This window comes from Mixophyes fleayi, chromosome 2 (assembly GCF_038048845.1).
Source record: "Mixophyes fleayi isolate aMixFle1 chromosome 2, aMixFle1.hap1, whole genome shotgun sequence".
Classification (NCBI taxonomy): Eukaryota; Metazoa; Chordata; class Amphibia; order Anura; family Limnodynastidae; genus Mixophyes; species Mixophyes fleayi.
The window spans coordinates 311,910,348-311,921,871 of NC_134403.1; the positions used below are offsets into that span (position 1 = coordinate 311,910,348).

At 44.0% G+C, this 11,524-nt stretch overlaps 1 protein-coding gene across 1 annotated transcript in view; it reads right to left on the reverse strand.

Moving 5' to 3' along the window:
• The window catches only part of SMPX (small muscle protein X-linked), a 59,677-nt gene extending 55,968 nt beyond the window's left edge, over positions 1-3,709 (reverse strand). Inside the window, exon 1 of the mRNA XM_075196564.1 lies at positions 3,489-3,709. The gene's annotated coding sequence lies outside the window, so the exon portion shown is untranslated. The remainder of the gene's footprint in view (positions 1-3,488) is intronic.
• Positions 3,710-11,524: the final 7,815 nt, after the last annotated feature.

Here is an 11,524-nt window from a genome sequence, read left to right on the forward strand (position 1 = left end):
CTCCTATGTGTGTCTATCTCTTTTGCATGTGTAGAAAAATCAATAAATATACTTTATTTAAAAAAAAAGGCCAAATAGGCACAAGACTTAAAGGTATAGATGTTCAGAGTTCCCATTGGTGGTTTGTAATCAGTTTTGTTTATTTTCATTATTCCTTATTTAATATGTATGTATACTTACGCTAGCATCAGAAATGCATTATCATTTTAGTTGTTGGCAGAATACATTGATTTATTTGGTCAAACTTAAACCTGATGAAGAATCGGTGAAGATTCTGGTCACTGGACTCTGCTGAACTATGATGCCAAATATATTGTATTGCATGTTTCAGCATATTATTACTACTGTCCCTACTGCTAGACTTTCACCTTCTTACAATCACTTCTGTTCTACTTTATACAGTACATCTCTTTCTTAACATATTTTCCGTCACTATTCTATTGATATACAGTTGGTGTGAACAGAATGTCATTCTGAAGTATAGAATTACCATCCTTCATTATTGAACTATGTATATCAACAGCATTTCATCAAGGACATACTATCCCAGTCTGCGGAAAATATTTTTCTAAGGATGAAATTTGTAAATAGAAAAGTACTGTGGAAAAGGAATCCTTCCACTGAGGGTCTAATTATCAAAGGGTGCAAAAGAGCATTAGTGCTATTAGAGCAATAGAGCAACTGCTCGGGCCTCTGCAACTCTAGGAGAACAAGTGAGCCCAATCATACTGGTCTACCGCTGGAACCTGGTAGTCCTGGCCGGATCCCTGTGTGTTTGTCCTATCCTGGCCGCAAACCCTGACTGCACAGGTCTCACATTGCAATGGTGAAGTGCTAGATGCATAGTGCTAATGGCTCCAACAGACGCAGGCAGTCTGGCAGCAAATCAGAATAAATCACTTGCACTCTGATTTGCTACCCAACCCTTACATAGTGTAATTCGGAGCTTAGCCTCATGAGTTAAAACTTATCAGCACTAGACACAGCTAGAGCTATCTGGACAGTTCTTCTGTTACAGACCAATCATTCTCATTGCTGCCTGTTGCCTGCTGCCTGGCCTTGCGGGGCGTCATTTTTGTCCATGTCCTGTCCTCACCAGGCAAGGTAAGTACTTTCTGAGTCTGAAGAGAGATGGAATTTATTGCCAATAGGTATGATCAGAATAGGAGTGTAAGTCAAATCGGGGGAGGGGTCAAGTTTAACTTAAGGGGGTCAGACAGTGACATGACCTGGAGAAGAATGGATTGGCGGCAGGGGCAGGCTGGGCTGGGGGGCAGAGGGGCATCTGCCCCCCTGGCCGGTCCCATAATGGGCTACCTTGGGCCGGGTCACTGGGCCACCTGCATTTTTTTCATTTAAAATAGGCTGCTGAGTCGAGTCTTGCCCCCCGGCTTAAAATTTGACAGCCCTCCCCTGGTTGAGGGTAAGCTTGGTGGGGTTAACATGAACTTGGGATAGTATTCAAAGCGGTGTCAGACATGTTCTGGGGAAGAATCAATACAGTTGTACTGACCAAAGGCAGAATCAATACAGGAGGACATGACTTAACGTAGAATCTATATGAAGTTACATGACAGGATGGAGAATCTATATAAGATGGGGGAGTGTTTGGGAGAGAAACTATCCAAGGGTGCAGGACCTGGGGTAGAATCCATATGGTGGAGTATGAGCTGGAGTAGAATATCTACTGGAAGCATGACCTGAGTAGAATACATACAGGGGTAAGACCTGGACTAGTACCCAACACAAAAACACCTCCATGCATTTACAGAATTTATGAAGGTGGAAGGAGTGGTCATGGGCTAAAACATGTCCCTCTTTTAACTCTCACAAATGTGAGGCACTGTCATTCTATTTTTAGTTTCTGCTGTTAATCTTTATGCTAGGTTTAATGTGCATTCATAGCAGGTAGAAGCTCAATGTGCACCCTAAGGCATTACGACTTTCCCCCCCTGCTTCTTAAATCCCAACCTATCCCAGCCCATCAATGACATGGAAGTGCAGCAGCTTCACAGATAACAAGTCAGCTGCTTTTCCTTCATGACAGCGGTTGGTGCTCAATGTGGGTTTGACACTAGGGAATTAAAAGTGTGTTTTAGGCACTCCCTGAACCATGGAACCCTAATGTAGCCATGTGTGCAGTGTTTGCATTAGGCTACATACTCACTGGCTTTTGAAAATAGTTTTTTAGCATATGTTAAACTTAAATTAAAAACACACACAAATGATCTCCAGTGTCATACAATTAATCTGTTGTGTCACAGAGCAGATTTAGAAGGCAGTGTAACAGATATTCTTGCAGGTCAATAGGAACCATGAAACTATGACACTGACACTGTGACCACTATGCATGGGGTAAAACTCTCATTGTCTGTGTTGTCTAACGTCAATAGATTCATAGTGTAGCGCTATGGTTGATGTCTTCAACACAATGCTGAGTTTCTATGCAGGTTTCCTCATAGGCTATAATTAGATTAAAGATCAAGATATACTTTTCTCATGCAACTGAATGCAGTTTATTACAAGAGACATACAATTTATACTAATAAGTAGGTGATCTTGATAAACCTGTACTGTTTTACAGTAAGTATAAAGTACATAGCACCTAATACCTCTAATTTATATTCCATTATCTCAGCCTTTTAACCCAAGATGATTTTAAAGAACTATCACTTTTAATTTTAAGGGTATAGCAAACAGTTAACAATTTAATTTAGCAGTAGCTGAACTACTTTCAAGCTTGTGAACTAAGCAATAAATGACCTAGTTATTCTGCTTTGTGTCTAAAACCCTTTATTCTGCAAAGATTTAACATTCATGATAAGCATTATGAACAGAGACCTCTTTATCTGTTGTACTAATAACCAATTGACCAACCACAAGTATAAAATTAGGATATGTTTGAAAATGCTATTACCGGTACCCTTGATAAATGCACAATAATAAACAGTTTAATCATGTTGCATATATTATGTGACTAGGTAATAATATACCATTAATTGAACGCAATGTGGATTCGTCTTTTAATATACTGTATAATAACTTAACACCATTGAAAGAGCTATCTGCATGTAAAATTAGTTATTTACTTCCTGATTAAATATAACAAGTAATAGAAGTAAAGAGTCTTGGGGGAACAATACACTAATAATATATCATCCCATACAATAATAATAAAAATACAAGCTAAAATCTTTTTTTATGTTAACATAGTGGCGCCATTTAACTAACAGTGCATGATAATCAAATATATATATTCGGCTACAATAAAGCTATACATGGAATAACTCAAGCAGTTGTAATAAGTGATTAAGTTATTCTTAACATTATTATTATAATTAATAATCATTATGTATATAGTGGTAACACATTCCATAGTGCTGTACAATCAGGGAAAGGTTACAAATAAATACAGATAAATGAGAACAGATTAATAGTATATTATAAATATTTTTACTACTAACATTATTATAATATTTCTTGCTTACCTTACACCAATTTTTTCCCCAAGAGAACAAGTCAGATAGACTAACAGATGGGATTGACAGGATCAGGACCTTTTCTCCTTTACACTTTCCTCTGTGTTTATCTTGCCAAAGTTACTTCCAGTGCAGCCGATACATGTGTTTCTGAAGAGCTTTGCCTCTGTGTTTTACTCAGAGCTGCCTCAGGGCTGGCAGATAAACCCAATTTGGTAGCTTAAGTGTATAAGGAATTCCTTTCATAGCACAGAGTTGTTCTTCCTAAATATAGTTGCACTTGGTGACTGTAGTTTGTCAGTGGCTGCCTGGTCTCTGTGTCACCTGGCTATTGAGTTAGAATTCAACTCAAGCTAAAGAACAGTAAAATAATTAAATAACGGATTGTTATCCAACTGTTTTCTACAATCGCAAAGCTCTCACTACACAGCTGACAGAACAAGTTGTAGTTTTTACCACACTAACCTAGCATGTAACATGACACTGGGTTTTATGGTGTCATAGTAACAGATAAAGGAACTATTGTTGCTTTGTAGTAGATAGGTATCACAGTCTCCTTTATATTAGACTACTCATTCCAAGGATTATACACAGAGCTGGATTAAGGCTTTGGGGGGCCTGCGGCACCTAGGACAAGGGGGACCCATTGTCTAAAATTAAGTGCATAGTGTCATCATTTGCAAGAGAGAAAAACTCTGGTATTGTTACACTCATATCTCTCTATTTTTACCCCTTATGTCTATCTCATTCCTCTTCCATGCCTCCTTCATTGCAGCCCCCCATGTCTCACTCATTGCTACCTAGTTCATGCCTCTCTCCTTGCTGCCTCCTCCATGTCTCTCTCATTGCTGTCCCCTCCAAGCCTCTCTCATTGCAACCCTCTCCATGCATCTTTCATTTCCCCCTCAGTGCTTCCCTCATTGCTGCACCCTCCATGCCTCTCTCATTGCTGCATCCTCCATGTCTCTCTCATTACAGCCCCCACCATGTCTCTCTCATTGCTGCACCCTCCATGCCTCTCTCATTGCTGCATCCTCCATGTCTCTCTCATTACAGCCCCCACCATGTCTCTCTCATTGCTGCACCCTCCATGCCTCTCTCATTGCTGCATCCTCCATGTCTCTCTCATTACAGCCCCCACCATGTCTCTCTCATTGACCCCTCTGTGCCTCTCTCATTGCAGCCTCCTCCATGTCTCTCTCATTGCTGCTCCTCTGTGTCTCTCTTATTGCCCCCCCCTGTGCCTCTCTTATTGCATCTTCCTCCTTGCCACTCTCATTGCTGCCCCTCTGTGCCTCTCTTATTGCCCCCTCTGTGCCTCTCTCATTGCAGCCTCCTCCATGTCTTTCTCATTGCTGCCCCTCTGTGCCTCTCACATTGCTGCCACCTTTGTGCCTCTCTCATTGCTACCTCCTCCATGCCTCTCTCATAGATCTGAGGGTTTCCTGACAATCTCGTGTTAGAGAAATATAATTTTGAATTAGTAACCCATCTAAAAGTTTCCCTGCAGCATAGTGTACAATGTACTTAATGATCACTCCCATTGAACTTTATTATATTTTGCTGAGCTTTAACCCTTTGTGAATGCTGCAGACAAGGTCAAAAAATTGACTCAAAGCAAAGTGAACACTTAACAGAAACAGTGCAAATTTGATAGGCATGTCTAATAGGCTTAAAAAGCATTCACATAACACATGTGTATACACACTTTTATGTATCATTTCATAATATGACTTCTAGTAAACTTCATCTACAGTTTTTAATTTTCAGATTGTTGCAGGAAAAAAAATCAAAGTTATAATATAATTGTAACAGCACAAGATTCAACAATGCACAATGTAACTAAAGAAGACATATTAGTGACTGGTATCATATTACTTTATATAATATCAACTTGTATTTTAATGTGCTGAACAATTACTATGATCAAGATGACAGTGTTTTGACATCACTGGCCCTAACCCTGTGCATGAATTCACCACTTAAAACTTTTCAGCAGGGAAAGATTATAAGCCTGTCACTGTCTGCCTGTTTAGTTACAGAAACACCTTCCCCCTATCATTGCAGCCTGATGCAGAGAGTGAGAGAGAACATTATTGACATATTTAGTTTAAACCCTTTAGTAATTTCATGTATACTGCTCAGCTCAGTAATAAATAGCCTTTGACATTAATACTGCATTAATATTGTTGGCTGATATTGGTTCTTCCTTACAGTAGTTGTAGAGTGAGAAGGGTGCCAGGCCATTGAAAATAAAGTTAATCCCACTGTTATGACAACCAGTGCGGCATAAACTTATAGAACAGATATAGGAGGTCTTCACCTATTGCAGCCGCCTTTCCCATAGAGACTGGTTACGCTCACAGGTACTCAGATGCCCCCAGGTCTTAAAGTAGTATAAGTTTATACTCACACAGCTGCGTACGGGTACAGGTGATGGCACACGGAACAGCGACGGACCAACGATCTGCAGACTGGGCGGAGGACCGGAGGAGATGTCAGGAAACAGAACGGTCAGGGCCACAGGCAATGGTTCGGAGTCCAGGGACAGGCAACGGATCAGGATCACAGGCAAAGGTTCAGAATCGGTACACAGGCAGAGGTCAAGGGTCACAGGCAATGGCTCAAATTCCAAGGACAGGCAAGGGGTCATACACAGAAAGTCAAAATCTAAGGCTCTTCACCAAACAGAACGGGAGCAGACTACAGACTTGCAGCCAGAACTATAACTGGCAGGGAGGCTAAGCCCTCCCTGCCTTAAATACCAGTATTGGCCAATTGGAGCAGGCAGAACATCAGCCACAGGTGGCTGTAATAACAAACCCATGTGGCTACATTGCGCACACGCCCGGCTGGAGCTAATGCCGGGATGCGGCGCTATCTGAAACAGCGTCCCGACCGTTGCCTAGGCAACGGCCGGGACGACCCCCGGAAATTACGTCCCGGTCATCATAGCGACGGCCGGGATGCAGGCAAGAGGGTTGCGGCGGCTGGGCATCGCCGCGGCTAGCAATAGTACCCCCCCTTGAGGAGGGGTCAAGGAACCCCAACATCCTGGTTTCTCAGGGAATTGTTTGAAGAATCTCTTGAGCAGACTGACAGCGTGCAAGCATCTCTGAGGAACCCAAGAGCATTCTTCAGGAACGTAGCCCTTCCAATGCACCAGAAAATGGGTTTGCCCCTGGACTTTCTTTGAGTCGAGCATTCTCTCTACAATAAATTCGTGAGACCCGTGCACGTTGACTGGACGAGGTTTCGATGATTCATGAGTTCCAAACTTAGATGAAGAGATAACAGGTTTCAAGAGGGAACAGTGGAATGTATTAGGAATTCTTAAGGAAGATGGTAGCTTGAGCCTGACGGCAACAGGGTTAACTTTCTTAATAATAACGAAGGATCCGATGAACCTAGATCCCAATTTGTTGCAGGGTTGTTTGATTCGAATATTGCGGGTAGACAGCCATACTTTGTCTCCCACTTTAAGAGAACAGGTCTTGCGGTGGCGAAGAAAAATTTGCTCGAGCAGAGGCTTGAAGCAGGGCGGAATGGACCTTCTTCCAAATATTCCTAAGACGAGAGGCATTATTATAAGCAAATTCAGCCCATGGGAGTAATGAAGACCAGTTGTTATGAAATTTGGAGACGTATAATCAAAGGAATTGTTCCAGAGACTGATTGACTCTCTTTGTCTGACCCTTTGACTGTGGATGATAGGCAGACGATAGGCTGATGTTGATGCCTAGATGAGTGCAGAAGTATCTCCAGAATTGAGCGATGAATTGAGACCCTAGGTCTGAAACAATATCCTCCGGCTAGCCGTGGTGACGAAAGACATGGTGGATGAACAACGATGCTAGGGTCTGAGCACTGGGTAACCCTGCCAAAGGAATAAAGTGAGCAATTTTGCTAAAACAGTGAACCACCACCCAAATTGTACTGTGACCAGATGAGCTGGGTAAATCCACAATGAAGTCCATTGAGATATGGGACCATGGTTTGGTTGGAGTGGACAAGGCCATGAGTTGACCCAACGGACAATTTCTAGAAGACTTGTTCCTGGCTCAGTCCTTACAGGATAGGACGAAATCTCTGACATCAGAAGATAAGGTGGGCCACCAAACGTAAAGTGAGAGAATTTCAATAGTTTTAAAGATGCCCGGATGACCAGCACTTTTATTTTCATGGGTTTTGGACAGGACGGCCTTTCTAAGGTGAACCGATACAAACGATTTGCCAGACGGAGTCTCGGGAGGAGCAATTCTTTGGAACCGGCTGAGAGATGCTCCTAGATCCAAGGTCAAGCCTGCATGGATGGAAGCTGGAGGAATAATAGGGCGCGGAATTGTAGATGGGGAGTGAGAAGAAATAAAACTCCTGGAGAGAGCGTCCGCTTTGGTATTTTTGGAGCCCGGTCTGTAAGAGATAATGAAGTTGAAGCGGGTGAAAAACAAGGCCCAACGTGCTTGCCTGGAATTTAAGCGTTTAGCAGATTCAATGAACGGAAGATTTTTGTGATCCGTAAGCACAGAGATAACATGGACAGCTCCTTCTAGCCAGTGCCTCCATACCTCAAATGCCCACTTGATAGCTAAGAGTTCACGATTGCCCATGTCGTAATTAATCTCAGCAGAAGAGAATTTTCGTGAAAAGTAGGCACATGGGTGTAACTTGTGATCTCGAGGATCCTTCTGGGACAGAACAGCCCCTGCACCCACATCTGAGGCATCTACTTCAATGACGAAAGGCAATCCAGGATTGGGGTGTCTCAAGACTGGTGCTGAGGCAAACGATGACTTTAGAGCTTCAAAAGAGGCTATGGCATCGGAGGTCCAATTGGTGGCATCAGCCCCTTTTTGGGTTAAGGCGGTAATAGGAGCGACTAGGTCAGAGAATGAATGTATGAATCTCCGGTGATAATTTGCGAACCCTAGAAACCTCTGGATGGCCTTGAGATTAGTTGGAAGTACCCAATCTAGGATTGCTTGCACTTTGCTAGGATCCATTAGGAACCCCTCTGGGGAGATACTGTATCCGAGAAAAGAGACTTTTCGAACTTCAAATTCACATTTCTTTAGTTTAGCAAAGAGTTGATGCTGCCGGAGTTTGAGCAGGACCTGTTTCACATGAAGGCGGTGCTGGTCCAAAGACGAGGAAAATATCAAGATGTCGTCTAGGTATACCACAACGAAGCGGCCTAGGAATTCCCTGAGGACATCATTAATTAGATCCTGAAAGACAGAGGGTGCTTAGAACAAAGGGCATAACCAAATACTCATAGTGACCTGAATGAGTGTTAAATGCGGTCTTCCACTCATCACCATCTCTGATACGAATAAGGTTGTATGCACCTCGTAAGTCGATCTTAGTAAATACTGAAGCACCTCTGAGTTGATCGAATAGAACAGATATGAGTAGAAACGGGTACATATTTTTTATGGTGATTTTATTCAGCCCGCGGAAGTCTATGCATGGTCGAAGAGTCCCATCCTTCTTGGAGACGAAGAAAAACCCGGCTCCTATTGGAGATTTCAAAGGCATAATGAAGCCTTTTTTTAAGATTCTCCCTGATGTACTCTTCCATTGCTAGTGTTTCTGGAATTTAAAGAGAATACAATCTCCCTTTAGGGAGTTTACAGTTAGGGACTAGGTCGATTGCTCAATCATAGTCACGATGAGGAGGTAGTGTGTCAGCTGCCTGTTTAGAGAATACATCTTGAAACTCATGATAGGGAATAGGCAGCTGATCCAAAGAGACCTGGAGCAGACAAATAGGCACAGACAAACCGGATGAAGAACAGGACGGACTCCAGTGAATGATGTCTCCCTTGTTCCAATCAATGACTGGATTGTGGAGTTGTAGCCAAGGATGTCCCAGGATCATCGGAACGGAAGAACACCTAATGAGATAAAAGGACAGGGCTTCGGAATGTAGCGCCCCCACGGTGAGTTGTAATAGTAGTGTCTGTGAACATACTCTTACACCTGGTAGAGGGCCTCCATCCAGGCCACAGACAGTGATGGGCGACTCAAGCTTAACGACAGGTATTCCCAAGGAATGGGCAAAATTCAGATCCAATAAGTTTCCGGCGGTGCCACTGTCCAGGAATGCAGAGATAGGAGCAGATTGTGCACCAAAGGAGATAACCGCAGGAACCAGGAGTGCATTCTTGGAAGATATTATTTGTAAGCCTAGACGAACCAATTCCACGTTCTCTAGGCTTGCTCTTTTCCCAATTTGTCTGGCTTGTTGGGACAAGCTCGGAGAAGGTGGCCCCTGTTACCACAATAGAGACAAAGGCCTAGAGTACATCTCCAGGTTTTCTCTTCTGTCGTGAGAAGACAAGCACCTAACTGTATGGGCACAGCGGCTTCATAAAGTACAGCGGGGGAAGTGAGAAAAGAGTTTGAGGTAACAGAAGTGTCTCTCTCTGCCTTCCTATCTTTAAACCGGCGGTCAATCTTAATGACCAGTTGCATGAGGTTCTCCAATGTAGCTGGTGCAGGATATTGCACCAGAGCGTCTTTTATTTGTTCGGAAAGACCCAAACGGAACTGGCTACGGAGTGCCTGGTCATTCCACTCGCTATCTATGGACCAGCGCCTGAACTCCGCACAGTATTCCTCAGCAGTACGACGACCCTGCTTCAAGGCCCTGAGGTGTGACTCAGCCGAGGCAACTCTGTCTGGATCGTCATAAAGGAGTCCCAGAGCATCAAAGAACGCATCCACAGATTGGAGTGGAGGACTTGTGGGTGCGAGACTGAATGCCCAGGATTGAGGGTCACCCTGCAGGAGCGAAATAATGATGCCAACTTTTTGAAGTTCCGATCCAGAAGAATGAGGCCTAAGGCGAAAGTACATTTTACAACTTTCTGTAAAGTTGCAAAATAAGGTTCTATCTCCGGAGAACCGATCCGGCAGGTTCAATTTAGGTTCAACAGTACATGACAAAGGAGCTTGCTGGGCTTGTGAGGCCCAGGCAGATTCCCCTTGCGCAGATAATCTATATGACAGGCCTTGAACCATCTGCGAAAGCGTTTGAATTTGGCCCGCCAAGACTTGAGCTGGAGAAAGATTTGTTCCGCTTTCATCCATGGGAATAATTTCGCAGTCTTCACTGGCCGGTTATAATGTTACGACAACCAGTGCGGCATAAACTTATAGAACAGATATAGGAGGTCTTCACCTATAGCAGCCGCCTTTCCCGTAGAGACTGGTTACGCTCAGAGGTACTCAGATGCCCCCAGGTCTTAAACTCTAAGTAGTATAAGTTTATACTCACACAGGTGCGTACGGGAACAGGTGATGGCACACGGAACAGCGGCGGACCAGCTATCTGTAGACTGGGCGGAGGACCGGAGGAGATGTCAGGAAACAGCATGATCAGGGCCACAGGCAATGGTTCGGAGTCCAGGGACAGGCAACAGATCAGGATCACAGGCAAAGGTTCAGAATTGGTACACAGGCAGAGGTCAAGGGTCACAGGCAAAGGCTCAAATTCCAAGGACAGGCAAGAGGTCATACACAGAAAGTCAAAAGCTAAGGCTCTTCACCAAACAGAACGGGAGCAGACTACAGACTGGCAGCCAGAACTATAACCGGCAGGGAGGCTAAGCCCTCCCTGCCTTAAATACCAGTATTGGCCAATTGGAGCAGGCAGAACATCAGCCACAGGTGGCTGTAATAACAAACCCATGTGGCTACATTGCGCACGCGCCTGGCTGGAGCTAATGCCTAGGCAACGGCCAGGACGACCCTCGGAAATGACGTCCCGGTCGTCATAGCGACGGCCGGGACGCAGGCAATAGGGTCGCGGCGGCTGGGCACCGCCCAGCTCGTAACACCCACTTGTCATATTTATGTATCTATTTTTCACTGTAGCCATGTGGGTTTACTGGACACTGCTGTATTATGTCCCTAAAAAGTGCTACCGGGCCACACTGGGATCACATAGACTACTAACATCCACCACTAGAACTTCACCTTGACGGACTTCATACGCTATCATTTGGCCACACTTTGGGCAGAAGTGCCAGGCCAGTTTG